Below are 13,010 nucleotides of genomic sequence, written 5' to 3'. Positions count from 1 at the left end.
TATTTCTTGTAGCATCATTCGATGCATGAGCGTGTGGCACACACGTCCCCCAATGCATCTAGCATGGAGTTGGAGTTCTCACAGCTGTCCTTCTCACCTCTTGGCAGCCATCGTCCCCAGAGAAATGAAGATCTGTGTTTGGCCTATGTTCCCTAGGGCAATCACCATGAGCCTTGGCCCAGCACGTGGATTCGACAGAATGGCACATCCCTTCAGGCATCCTTCTTTCCAGGAAGCATCTGAGGTAAGCCTTCACGTGTGGCAGGGCGCAGGTGAGTGAGGAGGGCCTCAGTTGGGTGGAGGATGAGAACTCATATGGTCCTGAAGAGAGCTGATGACCAAAAAATCATGCTCAATAGGATTACGCTGAGGCCTAACAGAGGGATCCAGGGGCAGGATGGCCTGCATTTTTGGTCCATTGCAGAGCCCTGGGTGTGGGTGTGTGTGTGGGTTTGGGTGTGGGTGTTGGAGCAGCCTCTCGCTCGAGGAAATCCCTTGAGACTCCTCCCAGTGTAGGAGGATTCCACATATCCAAGATGTGTTGCCACCTGTGGTTTTCTATCCTGCTCCATAGTGCCAGGGCCCACATGTTCTGAAGCCATGGGTGGAGTCTTTCCTTAAGCCTTTCTGCTTTGAATTTTGTGTTTCAGGCCAAGCCTTGGCATGCGCTCACCACAGCCAGAATGTTCCGCAGTGAGTGGCTCTTTTGGTTGCTACCGATAGGCCCCAGAGAATTTTGAACTATGGGCTGGCTGCCCTCACAGCAGGCAGTACAGGGTAGTCTTTTGGCAACCTCCTGCCTACCAAGGAGGAATGTCTGCTGCTGCCCCAAATTTATGGGCTCACATCTGGTGCACTCACATGCCTTCATTAGAGCTGTATTCTAGTCAGAGAGCACATCGAGGCAGTGTTTTCTTCCTTGGCCCCAGGCGGAACATCTCTAGAGACCTCTGTGCACCTAGCGTCAGAGTATGATCACCAACTGAGGGAATGGTCCCTTGTGGTGTGTGCTTTATGGCTTCCCAAAACCTGCCAGTAGGGAAGGCTCATGCCCCCTGCCTAGAGATGGTGAGAGGCAGGCAGGAGCCTATCCTCAGGTGCTTGGAAGCAGGATGCTGCTGGTTATTTCAAGGGCTGGAAGCCATGCCGTGGTCTTCAATGGGGTTGTGCCAGGACTCTGTGAGGGATCATGGTGCTTTGTTGGAGCCACTTGATCCGAATGGGGCCTCTGATGGGGTCTGCATGCATACACAGGACCATAGCTTCTCCTGGGTTGGTCGTCCTCTCCGGAAGCCACTGGTTTGTCAGAGAGCCCCCTCCAGAGGAGAAAAGGCTTCTGGGTGTCCATTCCCCCATGAAGGCTTTGCAGAGCCCTTGGGCATCCCGTTATCATGTCCATCGTGAGGCCCTGTTGACCTGAAGGGGAGGGGTGGTCCCGGGATGTGGGCTGAGGAGGGTGTAGCTGCATGGCTGTTGTTTGGTGGCCTTGCACGGGCCACAGTAGGGAATGCTGCCACAGAAGAAATTGGCCCTGTTTGGGAATCTCTGTGCTCCCCAAGGAGGAATGCTTGACATGGCTCCCCATCCACCAGATCGGAATGCGGGTCTTGAAATTCAACTCGATTTACCTGAAGTGTAGTAAGACTGAGCATGGAGGCACCATCTCATTACGTGTTGCCCTGGGGAGCAACCACGCAGATCTCTGTGCATGTCGAGGCAGAGCACGAGGATGTACTGAGCTTATGGTCAGTTGTGGGGTGTGCTTGAGTGACTTCCAAGAAGTGTTGGTTGGGAGGATGTGGGGCCAGGCCTGGAGGTGGTGAGAGGCAACAAGGACCCTTCATCAGGGACTTGGCAGCTAGATGCTCTTGGCTCTTGTGAGAGCTGAAGGGCTGGTCCCTTGCTGGAATGGGGTTTCCCAGGTCTCTGTGAGGGATCATGGGCCCTCAGATAGGCCAGTTTACTCAGACAGGCCCTTTCATGGGTTCTGCATACAGATACAGGCCTGTGGCATCTCTTGGGGTGGCCTTCCTCTACGGGAGCCACTGCCTACCAAGAGAGCTCCCTCCAGCTCCTGTGAATGTCCACTGTGTGGGACATAAAGGCCTCATTGCCTGGGTGTTGTGCACATGGACAAGCCGAGTGTGACATCGGCCAGCACACGCTTGCCCACACCAGGGTCGGGCCCAGAGGAATGTCTCCATTCCCCCCAGAAACGCCCCCAGTGTTTTCCCCACCAAGCAGACCTGGTGCCAGGCCTTCTGCTGACTAGAGGATCCATGAGGCTAGTCCTTCCCTGGGGAGACATATACGTACTGGTTATTTCATCTGCCCCTGACACAGTATTAAGGTACATAAGATGGCATTGATCCACCTGTCCACTCATGCCTTCATCTTTGTATGTATGGATGGATGGAGAGAGTGAGCCAAGGACGAGGGTCGAAAGGGAGGGAGCTAGAGCATTCTGGAGGAAGGGAGGCAGGAAGGAAGCTATGTAGGGAGCTGTTTGTATGCGTTTCAGCTATGTGTTCCTGTCTCTGCGTGGAGGTACATTTGGGCCCTATGTTCCTGGATGTATTGCTGCAGGTATTTCTTGTAGCATCATTCGATGCATGAGCGTGTGGCACACACGTTCCCCAATGCATCTAGCATGGAGTTGGAGTTCTCACAGCTGTCCTTCTCACCTCTTGGCAGCCATCGTCCCCAGAGAAATGAAGATCTGTGTTTGGCCTATGTTCCCTAGGGCAATCACCATGAGCCTTGGCCCAGCACGTGGATTCAACAGAATGGCACATCCCTTCAGGCATCCTTCTTTCCAGGAAGCATCTGAGGTAAGCCTTCACATGTGGCAGGGCGCAGGTGAGTGAGGAGGGCCTCAGTTGGGTCGAGGATGAGAACTCATATGGTCCTGAAGAAAGCTGATGACCAAAAAATCATGCTCAGTAGGATTACGCTGAGGCCTAACAGAGGGATCCAGGGGCAGGATGGCCTGCATTTTTGGTCCATTGCAGAGCCCTGGGTGTGGGTGTGTGTGTGGGTTTGGGTGTGGGTGTTGGAGCAGCCTCTCGCTCGAGGAAATCCCTTGAGACTCCTCCCAGTGTAGGAGGATTCCACATATCCAAGATGTGTTGCCACCTGTGGTTTTCTATCCTGCTCCATAGTGCCAGGGCCCACATGTTCTGAAGCAATGGGTGGAGTCTTTCCTTAAGCCTTTCTGCTTTGAATTTTGTGTTTCAGGCCAAGCCTTGGCATGGGCTCACCACAGCCAGAATGTTCCGCAGTGAGTGGCTCTTTTGGTTGCTACCGATAGGCCCCGGAGAATTTTGAACTATGGGCTGGCCGCCCTCACAGCAGCCAGTACAGGGTAGTCTTTTGGCAACCTCCTGCCTACCAAGGAGGAATGTCTTCTGCTGCCCCAAATTTATGGGCTCACATCTGGTGCACTCACATGCCTTCATTAGAGCTGTATTCTAGTCAGAGAGCACATCGAGGCAGTGTTTTCTTCCTTGGCCCCAGGCGGAACATCTCTAGAGACCTCTGTGCACCTAGCGTCAGAGTATGATCACCAACTGAGGGAATGGTCCCTTGTGGTGTGTGCTTTATGGCTTCCCAAATCCTGCCAGTAGGGAAGGCTCATGCCCCCTGCCTAGAGATGGTGAGAGGCAGGCAGGAGTCTATCCTCAGGTGCTTGGAAGCAGGATGCTGCTGGTTATTTCAAGGGCTGGAAGCCATGCCGTGGTCTTCAATGGGGTTGTGCCAGGACTCTGTGAGGGATCATGGTGCTTTGTTGGAGCCACTTGATCCGAATGGGGCCTCTGATGGGGTCTGCATGCAAACACAGGACCATAGCTTCTCCTGGGTTGGTCGTCCTCTCCGGAAGCCACTGGTTTGTCAGAGAGCCCCCTCCAGAGGAGAAAAGGCTTCTGGGTGTCCATTCCCCCATGAAGGCTTTGCAGAGCCCTTGGGCATCCCGTTATCATGTCCATCGTGAGGCCCTGTTGACCTGAAGGGGAGGGGTGGTCCCGGGATGTGGGCTGAGGAGGGTGTAGCTGCATGGCTGTTGTTTGGTGGCCTTGCACGGGCCACAGTAGGGAATGCTGCCACAGAAGAAATTGGCCCTGTTTGGGAATCTCTGTGGTCCCCAAGGAGGAATGCTTGACATGGCTCCCCATCCGCCAGATCGGATTGCGGGTCTTGAAATTCAACTCGATTGACCTGAAGTGTAGTAAGACTGAAAATGGAGGCACCATTTCATTATGTGTTGCCCTGGGGAGCAACCACGCAGATCTCTGTGCATGTCGAGGCAGAGCACGAGGATGTACTGAGCTTATGGTCAGTTGTGGGGTGTGCTTGAGTGACTTCCAAGAAGTGTTGGTTGGGAGGATATGGGGCCAGGCCTGGAGGTGGTGAGAGGCAACAAGGACCCTTCATCAGGGACTTGGCAGCTAGATGCTCTTGGCTCTTGTGAGAGCTGAAGGGCTGGTCCCTTGCTGGAATGGGGTTTCCCAGGTCTCTGTGAGGGATCATGGGCCCTCAGATAGGCCAGTTTACTCAGACAGGCCCTTTCATGGGTTCTGCATACAGATACAGGCCTGTGGCATCTCTTGGGGTGGCCTTCCTCTACGGGAGCCACTGCCTACCAAGAGAGCTCCCTCCAGCTCCTGTGAATGTCCACTGTGTGGGACATAAAGGCCTCATTGCCTGGGTGTTGTGCACATGGACAAGCCGAGTGTGACATCGGCCAGCACACGCTTGCCCACACCAGGGTCGGGCCCAGAGGAATGTCTCCATTCCCCCCAGAAACGCCCCCAGTGTTTTCCCCACCAAGCAGACCTGGTGCCAGGCCTTGTGCTGACTAGAGGATCCATGAGGCTAGTCCTTCCCTGGGGAGACATCTACGTACTGGTTCTTTCATCTGCCCCTGACACAGTATTAAGGTACATAAGATGGCATTGATCCACCTGTCCACTCATGCCTTCATCTTTGTAAGTATGGATGGATGGAGAGAGTGAGCCAAGGACGAGGGTCGAAAGGGAGGGAGCTAGAGCATTCTGGAGGAAGGGAGGCAGGAAGGAAGCTATGTAGGGAGCTGTTTGTATGCGTTTCAGCTATGTGTTCCTGTCTCTGCGTGGAGGTACATTTGGGCCCTATGTTCCTGGATGTATTGCTGCAGGTATTTCTTGTAGCATCATTCGATGCATGAGCATGTGGCACACACGTCCCCCAATGCATCTAGCATGGAGTTGGAGTTCTCACAGCTGTCCTTCTCACCTCTTGGCAGCCATCGTCCCCAGAGAAATGAAGATCTGTGTTTGGCCTATGTTCCCTAGGGCAATCACCATGAGCCTTGGCCCAGCACGTGGATTCGACAGAATGGCACATCCCTTCAGGCATCCTTCTTTCCAGGAAGCATCTGAGGTAAGCCTTCACATGTGGCAGGGCGCAGGTGAGTGAGGAGGGCCTCAGTTGGGTCGAGGATGAGAACTCATATGGTCCTGAAGAGAGCTGATGACCAAAAAATCATGCTCAATAGGATTACGCTGAGGCCTAACAGAGGGATCCAGGGGCAGGATGGCCTGCATTTTTGGTCCATTGCAGAGCCCTGGGTGTGGGTGTGTGTGTGGGTTTGGGTGTGGGTGTTGGAGCAGCCTCTCGCTCGAGGAAATCCCTTGAGACTCCTCCCAGTGTAGGAGGATTCCACATATCCAAGATGTGTTGCCACCTGTGGTTTTCTATCCTGCTCCCTAGTGCCAGGGCCCACATGTTCTGAGGCCATGGGTGGAGTCTTTCCTTAAGCCTTTCTGCTTTGAATTTTGTGTTTCAGGCCAAGCCTTGGCATGGGCTCACCACAGCCAGAATGTTCCGCAGTGAGTGGCTCTTTTGGTTGCTACCGATAGGCCCCAGAGAATTTTGAACTATGGGCTGGCCGCCCTCACAGCAGCCAGTACAGGGTACTCTTTTGGCAACCTCCTGCCTACCAAGGAGGAATGTCTGCTGCTGCCCCAAATTTATGGGCTCACATCTGGTGCACTCACATGCCTTCATTACAGCTGTATTCTAGTCAGAGAGCACATCGAGGCAGTGTTTTCTTCCTTGGCCCCAGGCGGAACATCTCTAGAGACCTCTGTGCACCTAGCGTCAGAGTATGATCACCAACTGAGGGAATGGTCCCTTGTGGTGTGTGCTTTATGGCTTCCCAAAACCTGCCAGTAGGGAAGGCTCATGCCCCCTGCCTAGAGATGGTGAGAGGCAGGCAGGAGCCTATCCTCAGGTGCTTGGAAGCAGGATGCTGCTCGTTATTTCAAGGGCTGGAAGCCATGCCGTGGTCTTCAATGGGGTTGTGCCAGGACTCTGTGAGGGATCATGGTGCTTTGTTGGAGCCACTTGATCCGAATGGGGCCTCTGATGGGGTCTGCATGCATACACAGGACCATAGCTTCTCCTGGGTTGGTCGTCCTCTCCGGAAGCCACTGGTTTGTCAGAGAGCCCCCTCCAGAGGAGAAAAGGCTTCTGGGTGTCCATTCCCCCATGAAGGCTTTGCAGAGCCCTTGGGCATCCCGTTATCATGTCCATCGTGAGGCCCTGTTGACCTGAAGGGGAGGGGTGGTCCCGGGATGTGGGCTGAGGAGGGTGTAGCTGCATGGCTGTTGTTTGGTGGCCTTGCATGGGCCACAGTAGGGAATGCTGCCACAGAAGAAATTGGCCCTGTTTGGGAATCTCTGTGGTCCCCAAGGAGGAATGCTTGACATGGCTCCCCATCCACCAGATCGGAATGCGGGCCTTGAAATTCAACTCGATTGACCTGAAGTGTAGTAAGACTGAGCATGGAGGCACCATTTCATTACGTGTTGCCCTGGGGAGCAACCACGCAGATCTCTGTGCATGTCGAGGCAGAGCACGAGGATGTACTGAGCTTATGGTCAGTTGTGGGGTGTGCTTGAGTGACTTCCAAGAAGTGTTGGTTGGGAGGATGTGGGGCCAGGCCTGGAGGTGGTGAGAGGCAACAAGGACCCTTGATCAGGGACTTGGCAGCTAGATGCTCTTGGCTCTTGTGAGAGCTGAAGGGCTGGTCCCTTGCTGGAATGGGGTTTCCCAGGTCTCTGTGAGGGATCATGGGCCCTCAGATAGGCCAGTTTACTCAGACAGGCCCTTTCATGGGTTCTGCATACAGATAGAGGCCTGTGGCATCTCTTGGGCTGGCCTTCCTCTACGGGAGCCACTGCCTACCAAGAGAGCTCCCTCCAGCTCCTGTGAATGTCCACTGTGTGGGACATAAAGGCCTCATTGTCTGGGTGTTGTGCACATGGACAAGCCGAGTGTGACATCGGCCAGCACACGCTTGCCCACACCAGGGTCGGGCCCAGAGGAATGTCTCCATTCCCCCCAGAAACGCCCCCAGTGTTTTCCCCACCAAGCAGACCTGGTGCCAGGCCTTGTGCTGACTAGAGGATCCATGAGGCTAGTCCTTCCCTGGGGAGACATATACGTACTGGTTCTTTCATCTGCCCCTGACACAGTATTAAGGTACATAAGATGGCATTGATCCACCTGTCCACTCATGCCTTCATCTTTGTATGTATGGATGGATGGAGAGAGTGAGCCAAGGACGAGGGTCGAAAGGGAGGGAGCTAGAGCATTCTGGAGGAAGGGAGGCAGGAAGGAAGCTATGTAGGGAGCTGTTTGTATGCGTTTCAGCTATGTGTTCCTGTCTCTGCGTGGAGGTACATTTGGGCCCTATGTTCCTGGATGTATTGCTGCAGGTATTTCTTGTAGCATCATTCGATGCATGAGCGTGTGGCACACACGTCCCCCAATGCATGTAGCATGGAGTTGGAGTTCTCACAGCTGTCCTTCTCACCTCTTGGCAGCCATCGTCCCCAGAGAAATGAAGATCTGTGTTTGGCCTATGTTCCCTAGGGCAATCACCATGAGCCTTGGCCCAGCACGTGGATTCGACAGAATGGCACATCCCTTCAGGCATCCTTCTTTCCAGGAAGCATCTGAGTTAAGCCTTCACATGTGGCAGGGCGCAGGTGAGTGAGGAGGGCCTCAGTTGGGTCGAGGATGAGAACTCATATGGTCCTGAAGAGAGCTGATGACCAAAAAATCATGCTCAATAGGATTACGCTGAGGCCTAACAGAGGGATCCAGGGGCAGGATGGCCTGCATTTTTGGTCCATTGCAGAGCCCTGGGTGTGGGTGTGTGTGTGGGTTTGGGTGTGGGTGTTGGAGCAGCCTCTCACTCGAGGAAATCCCTTGAGACTCCTCCCAGTGTAGGAGGATTCCACATATCCAAGATGTGTTGCCACCTGTGGTTTTCTATCCTGCTCCATAGTGCCAGGGCCCACATGTTCTGAAGCCATGGGCGGAGTCTTTCCTTAAGCCTTTCTGCTTTGAATTTTGTGTTTCAGGCCAAGCCTTGGCATGGGCTCACCACAGCCAGAATGTTCCGCAGTGAGTGGCTCTTTTGGTTGCTACCGATAGGCCCCAGAGAATTTTGAACTATGGGCTGGCCGCCCTCACAGCAGCCAGTACAGGGTAGTCTTTTGGCAACCTCCTGCCTACCAAGGAGGAATGTCTGCTGCTGCCCCAAATTTATGGGCTCACATCTGGTGCACTCACATGCCTTCATTACAGCTGTATTCTAGTCAGAGAGCACATCGAGGCAGTGTTTTCTTCCTTGGCCCCAGGCGGAACATCTCTAGAGACCTCTGTGCACCTAGCGTCAGAGTATGATCACCAACTGAGGGAATGGTCCCTTGTGGTGTGTGCTTTATGGCTTCCCAAATCCTGCCAGTAGGGAAGGCTCATGCCCCCTGCCTAGAGATGGTGAGAGGCAGGCAGGAGCCTATCCTCAGGTGCTTGGAAGCAGGATGCTGCTGGTTATTTCAAGGGCTGGAAGCCATGCCGTGGTCTTCAATGGGGTTGTGCCAGGACTCTGTGAGGGATCATGGTGCTTTGTTGGAGCCACTTGATCCGAATGGGGCCTCTGATGGGGTCTGCATGCATACACAGGACCATAGCTTCTCCTGGGTTGGTCGTCCTCTCCGGAAGCCACTGGTTTGTCAGAGAGCCCCCTCCAGAGGAGAAAAGGCTTCTGGGTGTCCATTCCCCCATGAAGGCTTTGCAGAGCCCTTGGGCATCCCGTTATCATGTCCATCGTGAGGCCCTGTTGACCTGAAGGGGAGGGGTGGTCCCGGGATGTGGGCTGAGGAGGGTGTAGCTGCATGGCTGTTGTTTGGTGGCCTTGCACGGGCCACAGTAGGGAATGCTGCCACAGAAGAAATTGGCCCTGTTTGGGAATCTCTGTGGTCCCCAAGGAGGAATGCTTGACATGGCTCCCCATCCACCAGATCGGAATGCGGGCCTTGAAATTCAACTCGATTGACCTGAAGTGTAGTAAGACTGAGCATGGAGGCACCATTTCATTACGTGGTGCCCTGGGGAGCAACCACGCAGATCTCTGTGCATGTCGAGGCAGAGCACGAGGATGGACTGAGCTTATGGTCAGTTGTGGGGTGTGCTTGAGTGACTTCCAAGAAGTGTTGGTTGGGAGGATGTGGGGCCAGGCCTGGAGGTGGTGAGAGGCAACAAGGACCCTTGATCAGGGACTTGGCAGCTAGATGCTCTTGGCTCTTGTGAGAGCTGAAGGGCTGGTCCCTTGCTGGAATGGGGTTTCCCAGGTCTCTGTGAGGGATCATGGGCCCTCAGATAGGCCAGTTTACTCAGACAGGCCCTTTCATGGGTTCTGCATACAGATAGAGGCCTGTGGCATCTCTTGGGCTGGCCTTCCTCTACGGGAGCCACTGCCTACCAAGAGAGCTCCCTCCAGCTCCTGTGAATGTCCACTGTGTGGGACATAAAGGCCTCATTGTCTGGGTGTTGTGCACATGGACAAGCCGAGTGTGACATCGGCCAGCACACGCTTGCCCACACCAGGGTCGGGCCCAGAGCAATGTCTCCATTCCCCCCAGAAACACCCCCAGTGTTTTCCCCACCAAGCAGACCTGGTGCCAGGCCTTGTGCTGCCTGGAGGATCCATGAGGCTAGTCCTTCCCTGGGGAGACATATACGTACTGGTTATTTCATCTGCCCCTGACACAGTATTAAGGTACATAAGATGGCATTGATCCACCTGTCCACTCATGCCTTCATCTTTGTAAGTATGGATGGATGGAGGGAGTGAGCTAAGGATGAGGGTCGAAAGGGAGGGAGCTAGAGCATTCTGGAGGAAGGGAGGCAGTAAGGAAGCTATGTAGGGAGCTGTTTGTATGCGTTTCAGCTATGTGTTCCTGTCTCTGCGTGGAGGTACATTTGGGCCCTATGTTCCTGGATGTATTGCTGCAGGTATTTCTTGTAGCATCATTCGATGCATGAGCGTGTGGCACACACGTCCCCCAATGCATCTAGCATGGAGTTGGAGTTCTCACAGCTGTCCTTCTCACCTCTTGGCAGCCATTGTCCCCAGAGAAATGAAGATCTGTGTTTGGCCTATGTTCCCTAGGGCAATCACCATGAGCCTTGGCCCAGCACGTGGATTCGACAGAATGGCACATCCCTTCAGGCATCCTTCTTTCCAGGAAGCATCTGAGGTAAGCCTTCACATGTGGCAGGGCGCAGGTGAGTGAGGAGGGCCTCAGTTGGGTCGAGGATGAGAACTCATATGGTCCTGAAGAGAGCTGATGACCAAAAAATCATGCTCAATAGGATTACGCTGAGGCCTAACAGAGGGATCCAGGGGCAGGATGGCCTGCATTTTTGGTCCATTGCAGAGCCCTGGGTGTGGGTGTGTGTGTGGGTTTGGGTGTGGGTGTTGGAGCAGCCTCTCGCTCGAGGAAATCCCTTGAGACTCCTCCCAGTGTAGATGGCTTCCACATATCCAAGATGTGTTGCCACCTGTGGTTTTCTATCCTGCTCCATAGTGCCAGGGCCCACATGATCTGAAGCCATGGGTGGAGTCTTTCCTTAAGCCTTTCTGCTTTGAATTTTGTGTTTCAGGCCAAGCCTTGGCATGGGCTCACCACAGCCAGAATGTTCCGCAGTGAGTGCCTCTTTTGGTTGCTACCGATAGGCCCCAGAGAATTTTGAACTATGGGCTGGCCGCCCTCACAGCAGCCAGTACAGGGTAGTCTTTTGGCAACCTCCTGCCTACCAAGGAGGAATGTCTGCTGCTGCCCCAAATTTATGGGCTCACATCTGGTGCACTCACATGCCTTCATTACAGCTGTATTCTAGTCAGAGAGCACATCGAGGCAGTGGTTTCTTCCTTGGCCCCAGGCGGAACATCTCTAGAGACCTCTGTGCACCTAGCGTCAGAGTATGATCACCAACTGAGGGAATGGTCCCTTGTGGTGTGTGCTTTATGGCTTCCCAAAACCTGTCAGTAGGGAAGGCTCATGCCCCCTACCTAGAGATGGTGAGAGGCAGGCAGGAGCCTATCCTCAGGTGCTTGGAAGCAGGATGCTGCTGGTTATTTCAAGGGCTGGAAGCCATGCCGTGGTCTTCAATGGGGTTGTGCCAGGACTCTGTGAGGGATCATGGTGCTTTGTTGGAGCCACTTGATCCGAATGGGGCCTCTGATGGGGTCTGCATGCATACACAGGACCATAGCTTCTCCTGGGTTGGTCGTCCTCTCCGGAAGCCACTGGTTTGTCAGAGAGCCCCCTCCAGAGGAGAAAAGGCTTCTGGGTGTCCATTCCCCCATGAAGGCTTTGCAGAGCCCTTGGGCATCCCGTTATCATGTCCATCGTGAGGCCCTGTTGACCTGAAGGGGAGGGGTGGTCCCGGGATGCGGGCTGAGGAGGGTGTAGCTGCATGGCTGTTGTTTGGTGGCCTTGCACGGGCCACAGTAGGGAATGCTGCCACAGAAGAAATTGGCCCTGTTTGGGAATCTCTGTGGTCCCCAAGGAGGAATGCTTGACATGGCTCCCCATCCACCAGATCGGAATGCGGGCCTTGAAATTCAACTCGATTGACCTGAAGTGTAGTAAGACTGAGCATGGAGGCACCATTTCATTACGTGTTGCCCTGGGGAGCAACCACGCAGATCTCTGTGCATGTCGAGGCAGAGCACGAGGATGGACTGAGCTTATGGTCAGTTGTGGGTTGTGCTTGAGTGACTTCCAAGAAGTGTTGGTTGGGAGGATGTGGGGCCAGGCCTGGAGGTGGTGAGAGGCAACAAGGACCCTTCATCAGGGACTTGGCAGCTAGATGCTCTTGGCTCTTGTGAGAGCTGAAGGGCTGGTCCCTTGCTGGAATGGGGTTTCCCAGGTCTCTGTGAGGGATCATGGGCCCTCAGATAGGCCAGTTTACTCAGACAGGCCCTTTCATGGGTTCTGCATACAGATAGAGGCCTGTGGCATCTCTTGTGCTGGCCTTCCTCTACGGGAGCCACTGCCTACCAAGAGAGCTCCCTCCAGCTCCTGTGAATGTCCACTGTGTGGGACATAAAGGCCTCATTGTCTGGGTGTTGTGCACATGGACAGGCCGAGTGTGACATCGGCCAGCACACGCTTGCCCACACCAGGGTCGGGCCCAGAGTAATGTCTCCATTCCCCCCAGAAACGCCCCCAGTGTTTTCCCCACCAAGCAGACCTGGTGCCAGGCCTTGTGCTGACTAGAGGATCCATGAGGCTAGTCCTTCCCTGGGGAGACATATACGTACTGGTTCTTTCATCTGCCCCTGACACAGTATTAAGGTACATAAGATGGCATTGATCCACCTGTCCACTCATGCCTTCATCTTTGTATGTATGGATGGATGGAGAGAGTGAGCCAAGGACGAGGGTCGAAAGGGAGGGAGCTAGAGCATTCTGGAGGAAGGGAGGCAGGAAGGAAGCTATGTAGGGAGCTGTTTGTATGCGTTTCAGCTATGTGTTCCTGTCTCTGCTTGGAGGTACATTTGGGCCCTATGTTGCTGGATGTATTGCTGCAGGTATTTCTTGTAGCATCATTCGATGCATGAGCGTGTGGCACACACGTCCCCCAATGCATCTAGCATGGAGTTGGAG

At 54.2% G+C, this 13,010-nt stretch overlaps 5 non-coding genes across 5 annotated transcripts; all 5 read left to right on the top strand.

The window, feature by feature from the left end:
• The first annotated feature begins 294 nt into the window (after positions 1 to 294).
• Positions 295 to 375, top strand: LOC130847087 (small nucleolar RNA SNORD115). Its single transcript, XR_009051881.1, has one exon. It is a non-coding gene; the product is annotated as a small nucleolar RNA SNORD115 (small nucleolar RNA).
• Positions 376 to 2,881: 2,506 nt separating this feature from the next.
• LOC130847054 (small nucleolar RNA SNORD115) lies at positions 2,882 to 2,962 on the top strand. Its single transcript, XR_009051849.1, has one exon. It is a non-coding gene; the product is annotated as a small nucleolar RNA SNORD115 (small nucleolar RNA).
• A 2,506-nt stretch (positions 2,963 to 5,468) lies between these two features.
• LOC130847010 (small nucleolar RNA SNORD115) lies at positions 5,469 to 5,549 on the top strand. Its single transcript, XR_009051805.1, has one exon. It is a non-coding gene; the product is annotated as a small nucleolar RNA SNORD115 (small nucleolar RNA).
• Positions 5,550 to 8,055: 2,506 nt separating this feature from the next.
• LOC130847009 (small nucleolar RNA SNORD115) lies at positions 8,056 to 8,136 on the top strand. Its single transcript, XR_009051804.1, has one exon. It is a non-coding gene; the product is annotated as a small nucleolar RNA SNORD115 (small nucleolar RNA).
• A 2,506-nt stretch (positions 8,137 to 10,642) lies between these two features.
• LOC130847008 (small nucleolar RNA SNORD115) lies at positions 10,643 to 10,723 on the top strand. The gene has a single exon (XR_009051803.1). It is a non-coding gene; the product is annotated as a small nucleolar RNA SNORD115 (small nucleolar RNA).
• Positions 10,724 to 13,010: the final 2,287 nt, after the last annotated feature.

The sequence above is a fragment of the Hippopotamus amphibius genome, chromosome 2 (assembly GCF_030028045.1).
Source record: "Hippopotamus amphibius kiboko isolate mHipAmp2 chromosome 2, mHipAmp2.hap2, whole genome shotgun sequence".
NCBI classification, from domain to species: Eukaryota; Metazoa; Chordata; class Mammalia; order Artiodactyla; family Hippopotamidae; genus Hippopotamus; species Hippopotamus amphibius.
The sequence above is the reverse complement of the archived record's forward strand: the minus strand, read 5'-3'. Positions and strand labels throughout refer to the sequence as shown.